General features: G+C 32.1%; 1 protein-coding gene across 2 annotated transcripts in view; it reads left to right on the top strand.

Annotated features, from left to right (window-relative positions):
- Nucleotides 1-5,875, top strand: part of GRID2 (glutamate ionotropic receptor delta type subunit 2) — a 1,302,586-nt gene that overhangs the window by 531,901 nt on the left and 764,810 nt on the right. The gene's annotated exons all lie outside the window — the stretch shown is intronic.

Genomic DNA, 5,875 nt, shown 5'->3' with positions numbered 1-5,875 from the left:
GGGCAAAGAACCTGACTAGACATTTTTCTACAGAAGACATCCAAAAGGCCAACAGGCATATGAAAAGATGCTCAACATCACTAATCATCAGGGAAATACAAATTGAAACCACAGTGCGTTATCATATCACACCTGTTAATTTAGCTATTATCAAAAAGACCTAAGATGACAAATGTTAACAAGGATGTTGAAAAGAAGGAACTGTTGTGCACTGTTGTTGGAAATGTAACTTGGGACAGTCACCCTGGAAAACAGTACGGAGGTTATTCAAACATTAAAGTAGAATTACCATATGATCCAGCAATCTCACTTCTGGGTGTATATCCAAGGAAAATTAAATCAGGATCTCAAAGATATCTGTACTCTCATGTTCATTGCAGCACTATTCACAATAGCCAAGGTATGGAAACAATTTACATGCTCGTCAATAAATGAATGGATAAAGAAAATGTGATACACACACACACGACTATTCAGCCTTAAAAAAAGAAGATCCTATCATTTGTGACAACATGGATAAACCTAGAGAACATTATGCTAAGTGAATAAGCCAGACATAGTAAATCATATACTGCATGGTCTCGCTTATATGAGAAATATAAAATAGTTCAACTCTTAAAAGCAGATAGTAGGGATTAGAGAGTAAGAGATGTGAGAAGATGTTGGTCAAAGGGTACAAAGGTTGTTATACAAGATGAGTGAGTTCTGGAGATTTAATGTACAGCATAGTGATTATAGTTAATAATATGCTAATGTATTCTTGAAATTTGCTAAGAGAGTAGATCTTAAGTGTTCTCACCACAAAAAAGTGAAAGTATATGAAGTAATGGATAGTAATTAGCTTGATAATGGTAATCATTTCACAAGGCATACATATATCAAAATATCATATCGTACACCTTAAATATATATCATTTTTTCAGCTCTACTTCAATAAAGATGGCAAAATTTTTTGAAAAAATGTATGTGTGTTTCAGTTCAAATCTGACATAAATTTTTAGATGGTATAAGATAAGCTATTAGAAGAAGCTTAATATAAAATGCACACTGACCACTGATTTATTTATGTTGTAAAAATTATTGTGCTCTAATCAGTAATTCTTATTGGTTACATTAGTTCTACTGAGAAAGTATTTAGAAATCTATTTTATATAAACTGTACAAAGAGTGAAATATATTTGAATTTGGGTGCTACATTAAATCTATTTCCAAGAAATTTATAGAATATAAGACTTTAAAGGTTCAGTATTTTGGTCAAGAATAAGAGATTTGGATACTTAAGAAATGATAAGCTATGCCGTGAGACTGGAACAAAGAGTTGATACTGAATAACTGCAATTTTCCAAGTTTCCCCTGTCTATTGGAAAGTTTTATAGCAGTTCCATAACTTTTCATCCACTGTGTCTCTTTGTAAAATGCTACCAAACTTCTGACTAAAATTTAGAATGATTTGGTCCATTGGGTAATACAGTAAATATAAAATGAAAACTTTTTTATTTCTCTTTTTGCTATTTTCTAAAAGTATTTTATCTTTGGTTATGCTTTAAAAGGCCATTATTTCCTCAGAAATAGAGTTGTGTATCATTTTAGATTGACTGTATGTGAAAAGGAGTTAGATCTGAAATTAGGAGGGCAATGATTTATATTATAGAGGCAGTCCGTGTAATCTATACAGAACCCAATGCAAATATATACTTCACAACTTCTTAAAATGATGGCTGTATGTTTACACAGAATGTTTGTACATTTTTTATTTTAATATTTGTGAAGAGTGACTAGATAGCAATTTTATTTTTTTAAGTCTCGAAGGCTGAAATTTTTTTTTCTTACTTTAGAAGCTTAAATTAAATCTACCTGGAGAAAATGTTCATATTGAAATATTGTATACAAAAGAAATTAATGTTTTAAATTACAAAATGCATTTTGCTACCTCTTTCATTTTCTTTAGAGTGTGACTTTTATTTTGTGATCTTCACAAATGAATCATTATGAAACACTTTTGACACCAATATGTTCTGTTTGCATAATAGTTTAAGTAATTAATAACCAAGTAAGGCCTCATTGCCTTACAAATTGATTAAACATTTGTATAGTTTAAAAATAGAAATATTTTACACTAAAGCATCATCTGAGATTTGTTCATAAATATGAATCCTCTTATTAATTATGCTGCCCTTTTCATTAATAATAATGGAGTTAAGGGTCATTTTTTATTTATATTATTTTCAGAGATTTGTAGCATAAAAAATAAAAACCCAGAAGAAAGATCAGCAACAGATTTTCCTGTTGTTGCAAAGTTTACATGAAACTACTGTCTAGTACTTGGTAATGTGAAATTAGAAGATTGTGATTTCTCATCTTTTTGAGATAATTACTTCCTTTTTCTCAACAAACTTCATAATTGACTTTGTAGGTCTTTTGTTTGTTGTTTGGTCAGCTCATTCCAGATCAGAATTTTGTCTCAATTTCATAATATTTTTATGTCCTGAATTGCGAAATTTAATGCTACTTTTATTAAAATTGGTGAACCTACAATGACATATTGTAATCACTCAAAGTCCACACTTTACATTAGGGTTCAATATAGGCAAAATGGCGCCTGTCTGTAGACTGCCCTGGAAGAGGAGGAGGAGCCCCGACAAAGGAACAGTGGCAGCTGTTCCTCCAGTGCTTGGCCTAGTTCCACACAACTCAGTCTTTCCCCATATGTCTCTTGCACCTCTGGAGATGCTGACCCTCCCTTGGAGCCCAGGGTGAGTGTCTGCGAGTGAATGAGTCTGTGTATGGGCCCTTTAAGTGGGACTTTGGGTTTTGAGGTTTTGTCTCAACCAGACAGCCAGAATCCCTACTGATTTTTACAGTCAGATTTTGTGAAACTCCTCTTCCTGGGACTGGAACCCTGGGCTGAGGAGCCTCTGTGCGGGGCTAGGGCTCCTCACTCCTTCAGGAGTACCTCTCCACCCATACTCTTTCCCAATCCCCAACTATCACACTCAGATGTGAGACCAGCCCATTTTGCATCTCCTCCCCTCCTACCAGACTCTACGTGGATTCTTCTTTATATCCTCATATGTATGTGTTATGATCAGCTAGACTTCAGGTGGTTCTCAAAGTTGATTGTTTTATAATTTGGTTGTAATTTTAATGCGGTCATCAGAGGAAGCGAATCTTGCTTTTCAGTAGCTCACCATCTTAACCCCCCTCATCTCCCACTTTCTTGATAATGTTCTTTGATACACAAAATAGTTTAACTTTGATATAGTCCAACTCATTTATTTTTTCTTGTTGTTGCTCATGCTTTTAGTATGAAACTGTTACCCAATAAAATGTCATAAAGATTTTCCTCTATGTTTTCTTTGAAAACTCTTATCGTTTTCACTCTTGTACGTACATCTTCTGTTCATTGTAAGTTAACTTTTATATGGTGTGAACTAGGGGTCCATCTTCATGGTTTCACATATGAATATTCAGTTGTCCTAGGACTATTTGCTTAAGAGACTATTCTTGGCTTTATCAAATGGTCTTGGCCCCATTGTTGACAGTCAGTTGATCATAGACACTGGATTTATTTTTGTACTCTCAATTGTATTCCATCAATCCCTGTGCTCATCTTTATGCCAATACCACATTGTATTAATTACTTATGTTTTGAAATAAGTTTTGAAAGCAAGAAGAGTCGATCTTCCAAGTTATTTTTTTTTCAAGATTGTTTTGTTTGGGGGCCCCTTGCATTCCATATGAGATTTAGTGTCAACTTTTACATTTTTGCAAAAGAGTCATTGAGACTTTGATAAGGATTGCATTGAGTCTCTAGATTGCCTTTGGTAGTGTTGTCTGTTAACAATATTTTTTCAATCTATGAACATGCAGTGTGGTTCCATTAGGTCATCTATGGTTAAATGTCTTCCAAAGTGTTTTTGTCTTCATGCTTTTATAAATAGGATTATTTTCTTAATTTACTTTTTGAATTATTCACTGGAGATATTTAGGAACAAAACCAATTGTTGTGTTTTGATCTTGCACCCTGCAACTTTGCCGACTTTATTTGCTCTAATAATTTTTGATTCTGTATAATTTTCTATATATAGCATCATGTCATCTGTGAATGTAATTTTACTTTTTTTCTCAAAATTTTATCTATTTCTCTTTCTTGCCTAAGTTCTAGCAAGAACTTCTAGTACACTGTTAAGTCACAGTGGCAAAAGTGGACATCCTTGTCTTGTTCCTCATCTACAGGGAAAGCGTTTAGTCTTTCATCATTAAGTATGATGGTAGCTCTGGGTTTTTCATAATGCCTTTTATCATGTTGAGGAACTTTCTTTCTGGTCTCAAATTTTTAAGTGTTTTTATGATGAAGAGTTATTAGATTTTTGGCAGATTCGTTATCTGCACCAAAAGAAAAGAAATTCTGTTTTTATTTTTTCCTTCATTTTATTAATGCGGTATACTACATTGATTGATTTTGTATGTTAAACCACCCTTGCATTGTTGGAATAACTTCTATACAATCATGGTATATAATCCTTTTAATAGGCTTCTAGATATGGCTTACTAGTAATTTTTGAAGATTCATAGGTTCTCTTTTTATTGAGAATATTTTCTTACTGATAACTTAAAACTACGTTATCAATTTCTCTGGTTTTATTTCCCAGAAATTTCAAAAGACCCCTTATAAATATTTTTTCTTATCCATGAGTTCAAATTTAAATCCCTTTGGATTATTTATCATAAGAGAAAATTTTTTTCCCGGTACTTTCTATTGATTCTGTCTCCAAATCTATTTTTAATTGAGATGTCTAAAGCACAGTATAATAATCATCCTAGCTGTTTGGTGTCAAAAGTAATGGGAGGAATATTGTCAATCTTTCTAATGTAACCCATTTTATATTTTATCCATATCAGTGCATGAGCTTTGACAGTTGCTTTATTTGTAAATCAGTATGTTTTTCTATAAGTCACTGACCTAACCAGAATATAGAACATACAAAATTTATCCTTTGGAGTATACTGTCAATTTGCAGCTTCTAATGCATTGATTATAAGATATGTATACATGAGATCCAAGTACCTACAGAATGTCTCTTCAAAAGATGTCATATTTGCTTCTCTATTCATAGATTGTATTAAATCTATGAGTGATTGCTTTTTTGTTAAATTTATGTGGGTGACATTGGTTAATAAAATTATATAGGTTTCAAGTGTACAATTCAATAATACATCATCTGTATGAATGATTGCTTTTGTTTAGATTGATTATTCAGTTTCACTAGTCAATGGGGACTAGTTGAAAAATTTTTTGATTATCTAAACTTGAAATTGGAGTTTAACATTCCTCTTAAAACCTTCATTCATTAAGCATATCTAAGTTAATTATATTGTTGTCATACATCCTCAAGGAATTTCCTATGTGGTGATGCATGTGAGATATAATTTTGAGTTCTTGTACATGTGAACATCATTTTATTCTATGCTCATCCTTGACTTATAGCTTACTATAGTATAAATTATATGAGTTTAAAGTTATTTTCTCTTTGAACTTTGAAGGCATTGTTCTATTGTTCCATGGAATTAAACATTAGTTAAGACACTAATACCAACCATGCTATCATGTCTTTGTAAATGACTTGGGTTTTTTCAGTGGAGAAAATTTAGAATCAGCTCAGTAGTTTTTGCTGCTCTAAAGATTTACACAAATGTGACTAGTTATTTGTATTTTTAAATTATTATTCATTGAGCTATACAGTCAATGAATACTGTAATTCTTTAATTCTTGGAAATTACATTCTTTTTTTTTTCTGATATGTTTATCCTTCGTTTTCTCTATTTCTGTAAGCTAAAGAACTACTAATGGTCATTGCAAAGAAGGTTTTATTAA

Source organism: Pteropus vampyrus, unplaced genomic scaffold (genome assembly GCF_000151845.1).
Source record: "Pteropus vampyrus isolate Shadow unplaced genomic scaffold, Pvam_2.0 Scaffold25, whole genome shotgun sequence".
NCBI classification, from domain to species: domain Eukaryota; kingdom Metazoa; phylum Chordata; class Mammalia; order Chiroptera; family Pteropodidae; genus Pteropus; species Pteropus vampyrus.
Note: the sequence above shows the minus strand (reverse complement) of the source record. Positions and strands in the feature narration are given on the sequence as shown.